The following is a 15,815-nucleotide window of genomic DNA, read 5'->3' as shown; positions in this document are numbered from 1 at the left end:
AGCGATTTAAACTATATTTAGATATTTTTAAATAATTATTTAAAATATATTTAGATTTTTAAATAATCAGTTAAATCTGATTGGACATGAGTATACAGTGAAACACTTCTAAGCACATTTTTCTTTTTGTCTTCATTTGTTCTTACATGAAATATTTTATATTAGAGAAAGAGAGAGATTAACTGAGTGAAATAGCATCATATTATGAATCTGCATTCGATTTTCCTAATCAGTAATTTTAAAAGATTTTGGTGTGTGTAATATTCTTATGAATTAGAGCTTTTTCTTTTATTTTATGACATTGAGCCCTAGAATAATAAAATATTTGCACTAAGCAAAGGTTAGAGATTTGTTCAAAGTCTCACTTGTATAGAAGAAATACCTATAGGGTAATTAAGAGTATGTCCAAGGTGACCAGAACACCTGCTTATTTGCAGAGGTGAATGAGAGCATCATCTGAACCTTCATGTTCTGTCGCCCATTTCCAAGAATAAATCTGCACACTAGGTGAGAAATCCCATTGCAGTTGCTTGGGTAGGTAATGAATGACCCGTGCTCAGGATCTGACTGTTTTTAAATAACTGCATAACCTGGGGTAAAATACTTGTCTGTTATCAGTTTTCCATGAAACTGGCAAATGCCATCTTACTAGCAAATTCACACTTGCTGTGAGGATCAAATGAGATGCATGTGAAAATCACTAGAGGTCTAATAATAGTATCAGCAAGAGGAATAATTTATGTCTTTATGGCGCTTTGCAAAAGTACTATTTAACATTGCTCCTGTGCTTTAGTTAATCGACTTGTTATTTTTCTTGCATTTTATAGAGAAAAATGATAAAAAAATATTTCTAAATGTTCTGATGCCAAATACAAATAGGAAAAATTTCCTCATGATTTCATTTAATTTCCATATTAATTAAATTTAAATTTAATTTAATTAAAAATTTTTAATTTAAATCAGTTTCTTTTTATGATCTGCACTCTCATATAACTGATGATTAGGGCCTTCAGTGTTGTCATGTAGTGGTGGGTAACTCCAAAGGAATGATTGACACTCAAGAATCTAAGGCTTTTGATAATGAAAATTTTAGGAATTCTCAAGAAAACTGTATTTATAATTATATGTATTTTATTCACTCATCGTTAATTCATTAGCTTACCCTCATTGAGTATTGAAAACTTGTACTCATCCTTGAAAGTATCCATCAGATATTACTACCTTCACGATTCTTTTTCTTTCTTATTTACTTTAATTCATATAGCATTTTTAACTTATAAAGGATATACAAAATCTCCGTCCCACAAAAGGAGCTTCACACAGCAAACTGCTTCTTTGCATCGTCCCATCTTTCCACGTCCGAAAGAGGTAAAACCTCAGATGGCAGTGTGTCCATATGGGCAGTGGGAAGTTCTGAGAATCTTTCATTTCAAATAATCTTTAGAGTGCTGACGTTCAGTTGGATGGATAATGCAGGAATTACCTTCAACATCTTTTTTAAAAAATGTTTTATTTATTTGAGAGGTAGAGTTACAGAGAGCGGGGAGAGACAGAGACAAAGAGCTTCCTTCCACTGGTTCACTGCAATGGCTGGAGCCAGGCTGATCTCAAGCCAGGAGCCAACAGCTTCTTGCAGATCTTGCACCTGGGTATAGTGGCCCAAGCACTTGGGCCACCTTTTACTGCTTTCCCAGGTCATGGCAGAGAGCTGGATTGGAAGAGGAGCAGCCAGGACTAGAACCGGCACCCCCATGGAATGCCGGCACCACAGGCAGAGACTTAGCCCACAGCTACGCTTCAGCATGGTCTAACTTTAACATCTTTTAATGATAAGTCAGTAAAATATCATATTGAAAATATTTTTAGTATTTTGCCTTTTCTTAGAAATAGGTAGTAGTTTATTGGATGTGTTATCATGTATTTTCAGCCAGAATTGTGAACAAACTCCTGTCACTATTATGCTTATCAATATATCTGCTAACATATTCACAAAATGCCATGTTTATGTGCGCACAGATCTGACAAAGTTCAAGTGTCATGGATCATCTTATTCATGCTTGGTTACATCATGTACTAAGGTTTCCAAGGTGTTTTCTGTAAACTTTTGATAAAGCCACCATTGGTCTAAGATACATTTCTGTGTACAGAGTATGAATAAATATTTAAGGCTAATGTGTAAGATTTCACAATATGTACCTCACTGGTATTATAAAAGTTAAAGCCCAGCCTGGGGGTAGGTGTTCTATTGATTAACTAACAATAATATGCCTATATGATTTTTACTTATATAACATTTATAGTAATCTGATTTTACTTTTATATGAATAATTTTGAGAATTTTTATATTCTTTTTTGGTAAACTGTATATGAATATATATCTGGGACTATTTATGTAAATCATGTCAATGGTGAATTTTTATACTGATTTGGCAAAAAAAGTTAAGTCGATGACAGAAAAAATAATAATGATCACTTTGAAATTTTGGCAAACACAAAGAAAGAGGGAAGATTAATTCTTAGCCTTAGAATTATGAAGAGATGGAGCTAGGGGATATGAAGCGGTCTGTATCTTATGAGTTTTGATATCAGTTTTTGGGGTTGTGGCCAAAACTTTTAGAAGAACAAGATGGAATTTTGAGATAAATTATATAGCTCCTATGACTGGCTTATTCCACGAATTGCGGTTTTACATATTTTGCTTACAGATTTTGGAGTTGAGAGTCAACTACCAAATAAAAATACCATTATGGTATTGACCTGTTTTTTAAAAAAATATTTATGTATTTGAAAGAGTTAGAGAGAGGGAGAGAGGGGGTGGGGGGAGGGGAAGAGAGGAATCGATCTTACCTACTGATTCACTCTCCAGTTGCTGCAATGGTCAGGGCTGGGCCAAGCAGAAGTTAGGTGCAGGAGCTTCGAGGTCTCCCACCTGGGTGCAGAGGGCCAAGCACTTGGGCCATCTTCTACTGCCTTCCCAGGCACATTAGCAGGGAACTGGATTGGAAGTAGAGCAGCTAGGACCCCAACCAATGCCTGTAGGAGATGCTGACATTGTAGGCAACAGCTTTAGCTGTTACTCCACAGCACCAGCCCTGGTTCAGAGCATTTGAGTAGATGAACAGAGAATTGTTAAGGTTCTGATAGAGAAATCCCAAAAGGAACAGCATGGACAAAACAAGAGGCCCTGTACTTTCATATTTTAGGGAGCATTGTATCTAGTGTGGGTGAAATTAGTGGGAAGAATAGGGTGAGCTGGTAAAAGGTGTATTGGACTTGAAGTTTAGGAGCTTTGGAATGCTGTCGTAGAGTCCTTACTACGTGCTATGTTCACATGTTGTCAGCTGAGACTTAAAGGTATTGGGAGAGTCTGTTTCAAATAGGACTGTGTGCGAGTGCACAGTATGGAAGCTACAATGTGTGAAGGTGCTAGTGGAAATTTGGGCTTAGGGCCTGTGGTGCCACGTAGTAGACTGAAACCACCTGGAGTTTAAGAACTGAGGTGAGCAGAAGGTAATGACTGTGGAATTTTCTGACTTGTAAAGCCTGCTGGAACTCCTGTTTGTGTTGTCCATTAGGCAACTAGAAATGAATTTTTTTCTAGTTGAGAACCAAGGCCAGGGTTAACTTGAGATTAGAAGAGGTGGTGGGAGGTGTTTATGGTAACCATAAGCCATGGAAGGAGTGTGGAGTTGGAACAGGTTTAGAATCAGTGCTTTGATAAACACCTCCTTGTACGCACCTCATGTAAGAGGATGAGGAGTTGGTTGAAGAGACTGACAAAGATCATTATCGATGAAAGATGTTCAAGAAAAAGTAGAGGAGCAAGGCAATGTCAAAGAAGACAATATGAAGGGAGTTCCAAGGAAAAACAGTCAGCTGTTTCAGTTACCAAAGATAGATCTGAAGAGGTTCTAGCGTAAGAAATTACAGTTCCTAGTCAAACATGGAGAGACAGGTTATACCCAGTATGTACCATGCTAGATAACTGTGGACTCCCAAGTGTTCTGTCTGACCCTGCCACTTAACAGCTGTGCAACTTGGTACTGTTATGTAGATCTTTGTCGCCTGGGTTTCTTTGTAGGATTTGAATAATATTGACCACCTCATGAATACATCCTAAGGACTAAGTGAATTAGTATTTGTGAAATGCCAATCTAGTACCTCCAACGTAAGGTCTATCTCTAATATCAATCATGAGATATGATGTTAGTATATATTATGTTTCATATGTTATATGCCATGTAAATACACTTGTACAAATACCCACCCATTCACACATACACACTATATGTATAGCCCCAGAAGCTGTGAGTTAATGAAAGGGAACATTTTTCAGTGAAATAACCTATCTAGAATATGACTATATTTAGATATTGGTTACACATATAGGTGTAATTAATACCAGATTTTCTATTCCTTCCTCCAGGAAGACAGTCAAGTGTTTAATTACAGTTTAATTAGCTCATGCCACAATGACAACATTGTTGGAAAACATGAGCCAGTTCCAATTGAGAAATTATAGACTTCGGTAGGATTGAAGCTTGAAGACTGTAAAGTGAGGCTTAGTGAAGGAAGTTGTATAAATAACCGGATACACAATCGTATCTCCCTTTAAAGAGCCACAGCCCTCACCTGCTTTCCCTCACACGTTCCCTTCCTAGGAAAGGAAAGATGAATAGAAAGCAGGCTATAGTTACAGTGAAGGGAAGCAAGCCTTCCTGAAGCAAACTATGGGAGGAGGAGAGAACTGGGAGTATTGTCTCTATCAGTGCGTTGGGTAATATATCTTTTCATATTCCAAGGCACTGCACATGGTGACTTTACAGTAGCTGTAATTGAATTGGATTTTTACCGTGTCCCGCCCCTGGTCCTAGCCTATAGCTGGAAGAAAGTGATGCTGGAGTTGTATCAGCTTACTTGTTTTCTCTTTGAACAGGAGGTAGCTCTGTACATTTTAATGTACATAATTGCAAAAGGCCAATAACTGGTTAAAAAACTTCTGTCTTGTAGGCAGTTATTTAAGAAATTAGGGCAATAGCTTGCCTAAGTATTGGATATTCGCATGCTCTCCAGTTATTATAGATTGCAGTTCAGAAATATGGACGGGAATAGTCATTTTAATTAGGGAGATACACTTGGAAATGAAGTAATTTTTTTAAGGTAATTTCCTTGGTGAGTGCTTTACTGATAGCTTGGATTTATTTACCACACAGATGTCATAATAAAATAGGTATTTATGGGGTCATTTTTAATTAGAAATAATGGCTTGTAGAGTTGAAGTGATGAATCATTTTATCCATATATTGGCTTAAGTGGCCCTAATGAAAGATGATCCCATCGACAGCTTTGGACCATCCTAGCTGAACACTGTGTCTTCAGAACACACAGAATTTGTGCTGGATTTCAGTTTGTGTTCAGACGCTCTATATCCACACTGAGATACAAAGATAACTGAAATTTTAACCTGTGCTTTGGAAGTAAGCAGGTAATTTTGCCTTTCATTCTAAGTGTAGTACTTTATGAATTAATAGAAAAATATCTTATATGGCTCCATATTTCTGAATGTAAATGGGATTGGAAGGGAATCAACCAGCCTTGTCAAATTTATGAGCATGAGTGCAACCGTCTAGTTGATGAGATGGCTTTGCAGGTATGAAGGATATGTCATTCAGAAGGACACATTGATTCCAGTTAGTTCTGTTCTGTTTGTTTGCATTTAATTATGTCTTAAAAGGATTGGTATAGAGAATAAAATATACATGAACTAGCACTTCTGATTTATAAAAGTATATCAATGACATTTCAATTTAGAGTACAACCTCTATGGAGAGAATAAGACTGTGTACATGCGACTGGCATTAACAATATTGAATTGAAATGAAAATTTATTTCTATTCCTCATTCTTCTTTTAGCCAAGATACTTTATTCCTACTGAAGTGTACATTTTAATACTGCTTATTCTTTAAACCACAATCAATAAAACTGAGATAGAAATGTAAATAACTTGATAAAATATAACGTATCCAGTTTCCTTCTTTGTTCACCCCTTAGAAGAGAGGCACTTGTCAATACCTCTTAGGTGTTACAGAGCTAAGAAACTGCATCTACCACTGATTATAAACAGTTATTTTTTTTCTTATAAGTGCACCACATTTGTGATATACTGATATCAAAATATTTTCCAGTGCATATTTTTATATTAAGGACAGCAGAGGTTTAGTGACAACATTCAGGCGTTGAGTTCAGAAGAGCCTTGGGGTGGCTATTAAAGGAGTAATGAGTCTCAAACCATAGTTTCATAATCTGTGTCTTTTATGTTTAGTCATTGATTGCTACTCATATCCATTCTCCTCCCATATGCCTTGGCCTTTCCTCAAAGTTTGAGCCATAGCCATTGTAAAATAAATAGTTATTCCCTTCAATTTTAAAATTATTTGTCCCCATAACCATTGTCATTACCACTTAGGACAAAGGAAAGGAGTGGGACTGAGGATGCGGCCTCGGTCTATATGCTGTCATTTTAATGGAAGCGGTCTTTCCTTGAGAGGAGTCTGAGTAAACGGCACTGACCATGAAACAGGATCTCCAAGGTGCTGAAGCCGTCCTCTGTGGACAGGACCAATAGATGTGAGGACCATCTGGCTGCAGCAGCTGTCGCCCTCACAGCTGTTCCTGTGGGAGAGCAGGTGCCCCGGGGTTTGTCATGGGAAGAAGTTGTCTCTGAGGTGAAACACTCATGAGCCGATAACCTCTCGTGACACTGGACAACTCTGCTTAGGAACAAGCTCCATCTCGGGTGGCCAGACCTGCCAACTACCACTTCCTGTGAGATCCATGAAGGTCAGGTTATTCCCCAGTCAGTTCTGTGTGAAAGTGTTGTACAGAGAGGCAGGCAGCTGAATATCAACAGCATGAATTGGAATATAGCAAATTTCTGTTGTGAAACTAACATTTAAGAAATGGTCAGAATAGAAAGAAAGCAAGAACTTTCGAAAAGCTGGATTAATAGTAAATCTCCTTCAGAATTTTAGAAAGGGTGTTATTTGAAATAATGTGGGTTTTTTTGTTGTGATTTTTTTAGCATTTTATTTCAGAATAGTTTTATATTTGCAAAACATATTGTGAGGTAGCCATAAAGAGAGTTCCCATATACCCTTCACCCCATATTCCCTATTAACATCTTATTAGTCTTTGTCACAATTAATGAATCATACCAGGTTCCCCTATATTTTTTAACCCAGACTGCTTTTATCTCTTCCATCCCATTATTGATGTCTGTAATAGTGTATAAAGTACTTAGAGAGACTTTATAAAGTCCTGTAACACATTTCAAAACTAATTTAGGCTCTTCAATAACATATCATAATAATAGTGATAATTCTTCCTGGGTAAGTGACCTTGGATAAGTTAATGAACTTTTATTTCTTCTTCAATAAAACTGGGAAGTGGCAGTTACTTTCTGAGTTTTGTTATGATGACTGAGTCAACATTTGTTGTGTTCATAAACCTTCTAGCACAAAATACATTGCCATGATTTTCATTATTAGTAACAGTAAGTTGGATCTACTGGACTTTACTTTTTACAGAATCAATGTTTGACATAATGTAAACTAGTTGATGTTTTCATCTGAATTAGAACTAGGCCAATTTTTTCATTCTGGCTTATTTCAAGAGGTAATTGAAAGCACACTGCTACTTTTATGATACTGTGAACACCACGTTTTTGTTTGCAGTAATTGTCAAGATAAAGCAGTTGAATCTTTAAATGTAATTGTAATGTCACATTAGTCTGGTTACTACTGTTCTCCTATGACATGCTTCCATGCTCATCAATTGATGGTCCGTTCCAATCCACATATTGCCTGTGATGCAATAAAATTATACTATGAGGCAAGCTTGAACTTTGTCTGATGAGTAACAGTTACATTGGACTTTCTTTCCTTTATGAATTGTCAGCATGAAATGGATGACTTATCATTTTGTGAATTTAATAAAAAAATTGATAAATTTAATTTATTCATTGCATATTTGATGTGTCAGTTTTAGTATCATGGATACAACACCGGATGGCCAGACGTTTACAAAAGAATGGCTTTGGATGTCAGATAATCTGTTGTTTCAGGACTCCGAAGAACTTTTCCATTGCTTTTATTTTGTATGTCTGCAGCCATCTCTGTCCCTACTAAAACAGTAACATCTGTGTTCCTAAATCTGGGAGATAATTTCCAGTCTTCTATTACTTAAACAATATTATTCAAAACCTTTACTGGCACGCTTTTTTCTGAAATACTTCCTTTTTTTTTGGTTCTCATATGATGAACGAATCACATCTTTTGTGCCATCTTATACTTGTTAGGGAAAACGTTTGCTTTTCTTCCTTTGCCTTTTCCCTGAATGTTGAAGGTCTTTGTGGTTTTGTCTTTAAATTTGGAAATTCTTTCCCAGTTGACCTGCCACTTTCCAGTCTGTAAGTGAGGAAACCATGTCACTGACACCGGAACTTGTATTTCTATAGATTTTTCTTTGGAGTTTGAAGTGCACGTAATTAGCTGCCTCTGTGACATCTATACTTGATGACTCACGGGCTTCTTAAATGTAATACTTCTGCAAAGATTTAAACATTTTCTGTCATCCTTTGCACACTGTTCCGTCTACAGTCTTCCCTGTATCCAACAGTATTACTTGCTGCAATGCCAGAGACCGTTGAATCATGTCTGACTCTTGCTGTCTTGCTCACTTCAGAAACCAGTCTCTCATTAGGTTCCGCTAATTGGAGTCTCCAAAATATGTCTTGAATGGACACAGTTTTCCTTATGTCCCCATCATCTACTTAATCCAAGACACCTGATTTTCTAATTCCATCTTCTTACCTATAGTGTAAGCTTTCTAAGGGCTGGAATTAGATTTTTTTTAAAGATTTATTTATTTGAAAGTCAGAGTTACACAGAGAGAGAAGGAGAGGCAGAGAGAGAGAGAGGTTGGCTATCCGCTGGTTCACTCCCCAATTGACTGCAATGGCTGGAGCAGCACCCATCTGAAGCAGCGCCCATCTGAAGCCAGGAGCCTGGAGTTTTTCCAGGTCTCCCATGTGGGTACAGGGGCTCAAGGACTTGGGCCATCTTCCACTGCTTTCCCAGGCCATAGCAGAGAGCTGGAGCAGCTGGGACTCGAACCAGAACCCATATGCGATGCCGGCACTGGAGGCAGTGGTTTTTCCCTCTACACCATGGTGCCGGCCACTGTTGTTATTGTTTTTTAAAACATTTAAAGTAGTCCCTGGCTCACATGAGGTATTGGGACATAGTTGTAGGATAAGTGGATTGAGTGGGACTTCCTGGAGGAGCCTCTTCTAAGATCACTGATAAATGAAACTTTGGTAATGAAGTCTTTAGTGGCCATTGGGAAGACTGCTTTCAAATCCCATGTTAATTAACCTTTATACTATTTGAGACAAGTCAAAAGAACTTTATGATGCTTTCTGGAATCTGAAATAGGGCTTATGAATAGATCAAAGCTGTATGGTAAATGCCATTCAACACATGCATCTTGAACGAAAGACTATGGTATTTGACTATGAAATTCTATGCATTTAATAGTGATGAAAATGAAATTCTGATTGTAATCCTTTGTTTTTATAGACAGAATGGACACAAACAGAACAGTTTTCTTCCTATTATCAGTGCGTGCTTAATGATTACCCTGAATCTTGCTATTTTAAAACTGTTCTCAAATTTGAGATGTAGTAATTGTAAGCAACAGAGTGTTTTGTACAATTACATTTAGTGAATTTTTGCGTTTTTATTCACCAAATAATTTCAAGATTAACTAAATTTCTTCAGATAAGCTACTTTTTGAGCTTTTGATTAAAGCTGATTTTAAAATATGCAGCTTAGTTTAGCTGATATAACTTGTAAAAAATAAGAATTATAAAATTGAGGATGTGCATGTCACCACTCTCATTTTGAAACAAAATGGACTTTGCAAATGTTTTAATTTGCATTTATAAAATGAAACTGATTCATCTGCCAGCATGGCCCCTTAGATATAAAAATATCATTCGAATTTTCTGAGAGGAAGTTTTCAGACATCAAATTGCAGAACACAGAATGCATAATTCCGTTTATGTGGATGATACTGAAGTAAAAGCAAAGTAATCAACATTTTTATGTCCAGGATTATGTTGCTATTCTATATGTGTTGAAAATATTTTCTCCGCAATACATATTGTCACACAATAATGACGTTTGGTGAATTTTTACGTACTATGAACTTTTTAGCTATATTCTTTTTTTAAAAAGATTTATTTATTTGAAAGTCAGAGTTACACAGAGATAGGAGAGAGAGAGAGAGAGAGAGGGAGAGAGAGAGAGGTCTTCCATCCGCTGGTTCATTCCCCAGATGACCGCAACGGCCGGAACTGTGCAGATCTGAAGGCAGGAGCCAGGAGCTTCTTCCAGGTCTCCCATGTGGGTGCAGGGGCCCAAGGACTTGGGCCATCCTCCACTGCTTTCCCAGGCCACAGCAGAGAGCTGGATTGGAAGAGGAGCAGCCAGAACTAGAACTGGCACCCATATAGGATGCTGGCACTGCAGACCAGGGCCTTAACCTGCTGCACCTCTAGCTATATTCTTCATTAAGATAGAATATTTATTTGCCATTTATTTTAAAAATGTTTCATAATAGGATCCTGTACTGTTTTGCCAAAGAAGTTACTATCATTACTATAAATAAATGAAGAAATAATAAATCATCTAACTTACAGCATAAAAAATAATGGTCTCTTTCCAGTCGTCTGCTTAAACTTCATGTCTTTCCAGCCACTTAATGGATTCATCATCGTGTCTCAAGTTTTCCACCTCAGTTACGGGTCTTGAGGAGTGCATATGAGACCTTTATTAATGTGAGAATAGAAGAGTTGGTTACGTTTTCTTTATATAGACTCAGCAGATCATTTTGCCAGTATTAGATTTTCTTTCTTTTTGTCTCATTCTCTAAAATATGTCTGAAATGTGATTACTCTTCACCATCTCCTAAAGCCTTAGAACAAATGTGTTACTTCTTCTCACCTCCTACCTCATCCTACCTCATCTTTTGCTGCCACTGCTATTCACCAGGCAGTCTGTTACCCATAAAACAGTCAAAGAAATCATCCCTAAGGGTCATTTGAGTCTCTTTGTCTCTCTTCTTTGAACTTCCCTGTAAGCTTGTTTGTTTTGGGAAGGTCAGATTGTTGTTATCAGTGGGAAGTAACATTTTTCATTGTATCAGTTTTGATTTTCAAAGCTAGCATAAGGGTATCTCAAAATATTCTTGGAAAATAAAATATGCATTTTTTCTGGTGCAAACATATTTTGAAATTATGCAGTTTTTTGATAACAAACTTTTCACCAACTTTTGAGGACCCCTCGTATTTCAATTTTTTTTTTTACCAAAATAAAATCCTTTTAAAAAACAAACTTTATTTGTTGTCCATTTGTTGGGAAGAGAGAGAGAGATACTGTTTTCCATATGCTGGTTCACTTTCCAGATAACTTCAACAGCTGGGGCTAGACCAGGTTGAAGCTGGGAGCCTGGAACTCAGTCCAGATCGCCTGTATGTGCGGCAGGCACCCTGACAGTTCAAGTATCTCCTGCTGTGCATTACCGGAAGCTGGAACTGGAAGTGGAGCCAGGACTTGAACCTGTTTACTCCAATATGGGATGCAGATGTCCCAAGCAGCATTATAATCGCTGCTCCCAATACCTGTCCCAACATACATCTTAATATTGCATACTTTATGAACTTCTTGAAGTACTTTTATATTTCTACTAAACACTTATTGGTTCTTATTTTTGTAATAGTCACATTATAAAATATTTTAAAATCTCAAGGTGACTTTTAATGCAAATCCGCGTCATATTCTTCTAGGTGCATTTCAGAATTCAGTTTAAGTACCCTTTAAGCACTGAGCCATTCAACATGTCTTCTCACGTTTACACAACCACTTGAAAACCTTCAATTTGTGCAAGGATTGCAGACTTCCTTTGCAGGTTTTTCTTGTGTCTGAACTATAAGCCCATGCATTTTTGTTAGCAGCTCGTGTATTGTAAAATGTGAAAAGTTTATTATTTGGCTAGGTGCCAGGAGCTTCATCCAGGTCTCCCACGTGAGTGCAGGACGTCAAGCAATTGGGTCATCCTCCACTGCCTTCCCAGGCACATTAGCAGAGAGCTGGATTGGAAGTGGAGTAGCTGGGCATAGTACCTGCGCCCATGTGGGGTGCCAGTACAATGCCGCTACACCACAATACTGCTATGCCACAATCTCAGACCTTATCCTATTTTTCTTAAAACAACAAAACCAGGATAGCATTTGCTTAGTTTTACACAATCTACCATATTTATAAGTGCAAAAGTTAAGTTAAAACTAGTTGCTAATAGCAAATATACAAGTTTGAATGTGTGTAATACACACTTTTTATAATTTCAGAATTTATTCTATAAATTAAATTAGGATGTGAATACTTGCAGACCTAGTATATTCCAAATAGCTTCATTGGTTTGAAGAGAAAGAGAATTAATTTCATTTCACATGTAATCAAGAATATTCAATAAAGTTTATCATTTAAAATATTAGCATCTCTTTTTTTTTTTTTTTTTTTTTTTTTTGACAGGCAGAGTTAGTGAGAGAGAGACAGAGAGAAAGCTCTTCCTTCTGTTGCTTCACCCCCCAAATTGCCACTATGGCCGGTGTGCTGCGTGGATCCGAAGCCAGGAGCCAGGTGCTTCCTCCTGGTCTCCCATGTTGGTGCAGGGCCCAAGCACCTGGGCCATCCTCCACTGCACTCCCTGGCCACAGCAGAGAGCTGGACTGGAAGAGGAGCAAACGGGACAGAATCCAGTGCCCCAACTGGGACTAGAACCCAGAGTGCTGGCGCAGCAGGTGGAGGATTAACCTAGTGAGCCACGGCGCTGGCCAGCAGCTCTTTTTTTAAAATATTTATTTATTTATTTGAAAGGGAGAGTTACTGTGAGAGAGGGTGAGAGAGAGATTGCTTGATTGAGAGATTGAGATTGTTTACTCCCCAAATGGCTGCAATGATGGCGGAAGCCAGGCAGAAGCTGGGAGCTTCATGAGCAGGAAACTGGATTGGAAGTGGAGCAGCCAGTACATAACCCTGCACCCATATGGAATGCTGGTGTGGTAGGTAGTGGCTTTACCTGCTATACCACGATGCCAGCCTCGATATAAGCAACTCTTGTTTAACATATTCTTTTCTGTAGTAGTTAGTACATCATATGCTTAGCATTTATGTCTTAGTTTTAAAATTTATTGCTTTGGAGAAAATAAAGTTTATGCCTTTATTTTTTTTTTTTAAATTTTGGCTAGACTTATGGGATAAATGCCTGTGGATATATGATCTGATTAGTACACCGCTCTGTACAGCCCTTGGTCAGTGGCTCACGTCCTGTTTGATTCTTTTGATTCCATTCACTTACGTACCCCGTGAATGCTTACTGTTAATTTGTTGTCTTTTTGAGCGCAGGTGGTAAGTATCTGACTGGAGAAATTTTGCTCTTAAGGAGCTCACAGTCTGTTCGGGGAAGGTCATAGTTGTTTTGGGAAGACTGACTGATAAATAAATAAGTACAGAATGTGTTAAGTTACTTCAGAGATATATGTACAAGGTACATTGAAGAAAGGCAAGCAATGAAATTCCCTGAAGTTCACAAAGGAGAACAAATAAGCGTTGGAGGCTGCTCACTGCTGGTAGTGAGCATATCCCAAGGCAGAGCGGTGTGACAGAGCACGGGGGTCCCCCTTGTGCAACCCCGGCATTAGTGCAGAGTCCCTGTGGCTGCTGGGGCTAGTTTCCTGGAAGTCCTAGTGGCAATGTATTACAGAAGAGAAAATTAATACCTTGTGTGCGTTTTATGGCAGGATTCGGAATTTTTCTTTGTATGATTACTGCTTTTAAATATGTAGTACTTGGCATTAAAGACAGACGTCTAGGATGGAGATGAACCTTTGGGAAAAGAGTAAAACTTGGGACTGGCACTGTAGTGTAATAGGCTAAGCCTCTGCCTGTGGTGCCGGCATCCCATGTGGGTGCTGGTTTGTGTCCCGACTGCTCCTCTCTGGTCCAGCTTTCTGCTTATGGTTTAGGAAGGCAGTGGAAGATGGCCCAAGTGCTTGGGATTTTGTACCACATGGGAGACCTGGAAGAAGCTCCAGGCTCCTGTCTTCCCATTGGCCCAGCTCTGGCTGTTGTGGCCATTTGGGGAGTGAACCAGGGGATAGATGGAAGACCTTTCTCTCTGTCTACAACTCTACCTCTCAAATACAGACAAATCTTTTTTAAAAAAAATACAACTTAGGATTGTCTGGGAATTTCCAGGACCAATGAACATAGTCGATAGACTATTTAGCACTTCACAACTGTGTGTGTGTGTTTACAGCATAGATATCTGCACTTTACAAGGAATACTGGATAAAATTATGTTGATAGGAACCCAAAAGTGTAAGATAATTTTCTAAAAAATATAGTTGTATCTAAATATATAAAAACCACGCTGGAGGTGAAAAGATTAATTCCCAGTATGCTTGATTGATCCCAAGTAAAAATACTGTATGTTAGAATTAAATTTTATGTGAAGATTTGAAGCAGTGAATAAGCACCCATTTAAAAAAATGCAACATAATGAATGCTTTAAGAAAAATGTAGGCTGCCTGTTAAAAATTTGAAAAACATCTTAAAACGATCCTTTGCATTTTTGTGACCGTGCAAGAGTTGTAATAAGTCATAGCATTTCTGGCCAGATGGCAGGCACTCTGCACCGTTTTCTCAGCAGTGCTAATGAGGACGGCCTCTCCCTTTTTCTCTTTGCTTACCCTACCACCTGGTCACTCCCAGTGTCCTTGCTGCATTACCTACAAGGGTTTTGTACGTGTGCTTTCTTGCAGCCACGGCTCTTAGGGTTTGCATTCATGCTGTAGCCGTCTAAGTGATGTCCATTTCCCCTCACCATCCACTTTCAGACCACACATGGCCTCAGCATCTTAAAGCATCGCTTCCATCCTGCCATTCTCCTTGGGAAGAGTGGACCACCTCCATCTGCTTGCTGAGTGCACAAGAAGGATCCCGAAGTTGCCCTTCAGGCCAGCTCCATTGCTAGCTTCTGGTTCTGCGGAGGCCCCAGCTCGCAAGCTTGCTCTCTGTTGCTCTCTCTCCACTCCTGCTCTGTCCCCCGTGTGTCCTTTCCCCTCCTCTCCAGCCCTTTCCCTCACTCCAGTGTCAGGATCCCGGGATGTCCTCTCCCCCACTGGGCTTAGGTGAACACTTCTCTCTGACCACTAGTGACACGCGTCTACACTGCAGCCTGGTAGCCGTTGGTGTTAGTCACTGGTATTTGTTACTGACTTCCCGGGCCTCAGTGTTCCCTGTTTTCCTCAGCTCCCTGGAAAACTCAGGAGCTGGCAACTTCTTCTGTACTTCCTGGGACTCCTTGTCCTCATGGTCCCATCACTTATGGTCTTTTTGTCAGCCTTTTTATTGATGAAATGATGAGTGTCTTCAGGGACCAGTGCTGTGGCATAGTGAGTTAAGCTGCCATCAGCGGCGCTGGGATCCCCATATGGGTGCTGGTTTGAGTCCCTGCTGCTCCAGTTCTAGTCCAAATCTCTGCTAATGGCTTGGGGAAGCAGCAGGAGATGGATCAAGTGTTTGGACCCATGCACCCATGTGGGAGACTGGAAGAAGCTCCTGGCTCCTGGCTTCGGACTAGCCCAGCTCCAGCAGTTGTAGCCATTTGGGGAGTGAACTAATGGATGGAA

The 15,815-nt window shown here is 38.9% G+C and overlaps 1 protein-coding gene across 19 annotated transcripts in view; it reads left to right on the top strand.

Annotated features, from left to right (window-relative positions):
* The window catches only part of ADGRL3 (adhesion G protein-coupled receptor L3), an 870,273-nt gene that overhangs the window by 226,662 nt on the left and 627,796 nt on the right, over nucleotides 1-15,815 (top strand). For 2 of the 19 annotated variants that reach the window (XM_051819778.2, XM_051819779.2), the window contains one exon: nucleotides 438-507. The exons of the other annotated variants lie outside the window; for them this stretch is intronic. The gene's annotated coding sequence lies outside the window, so the exon portion shown is untranslated. The remainder of the gene's footprint in view (nucleotides 1-437; nucleotides 508-15,815) is intronic. 19 annotated transcript variants of the gene reach the window in all.

This window comes from Oryctolagus cuniculus, chromosome 8, assembly GCF_964237555.1.
Source record: "Oryctolagus cuniculus chromosome 8, mOryCun1.1, whole genome shotgun sequence".
In the NCBI taxonomy this organism is placed as follows: domain Eukaryota; kingdom Metazoa; phylum Chordata; class Mammalia; order Lagomorpha; family Leporidae; genus Oryctolagus; species Oryctolagus cuniculus.
Note: the sequence above shows the minus strand (reverse complement) of the source record. Positions and strands in the feature narration are given on the sequence as shown.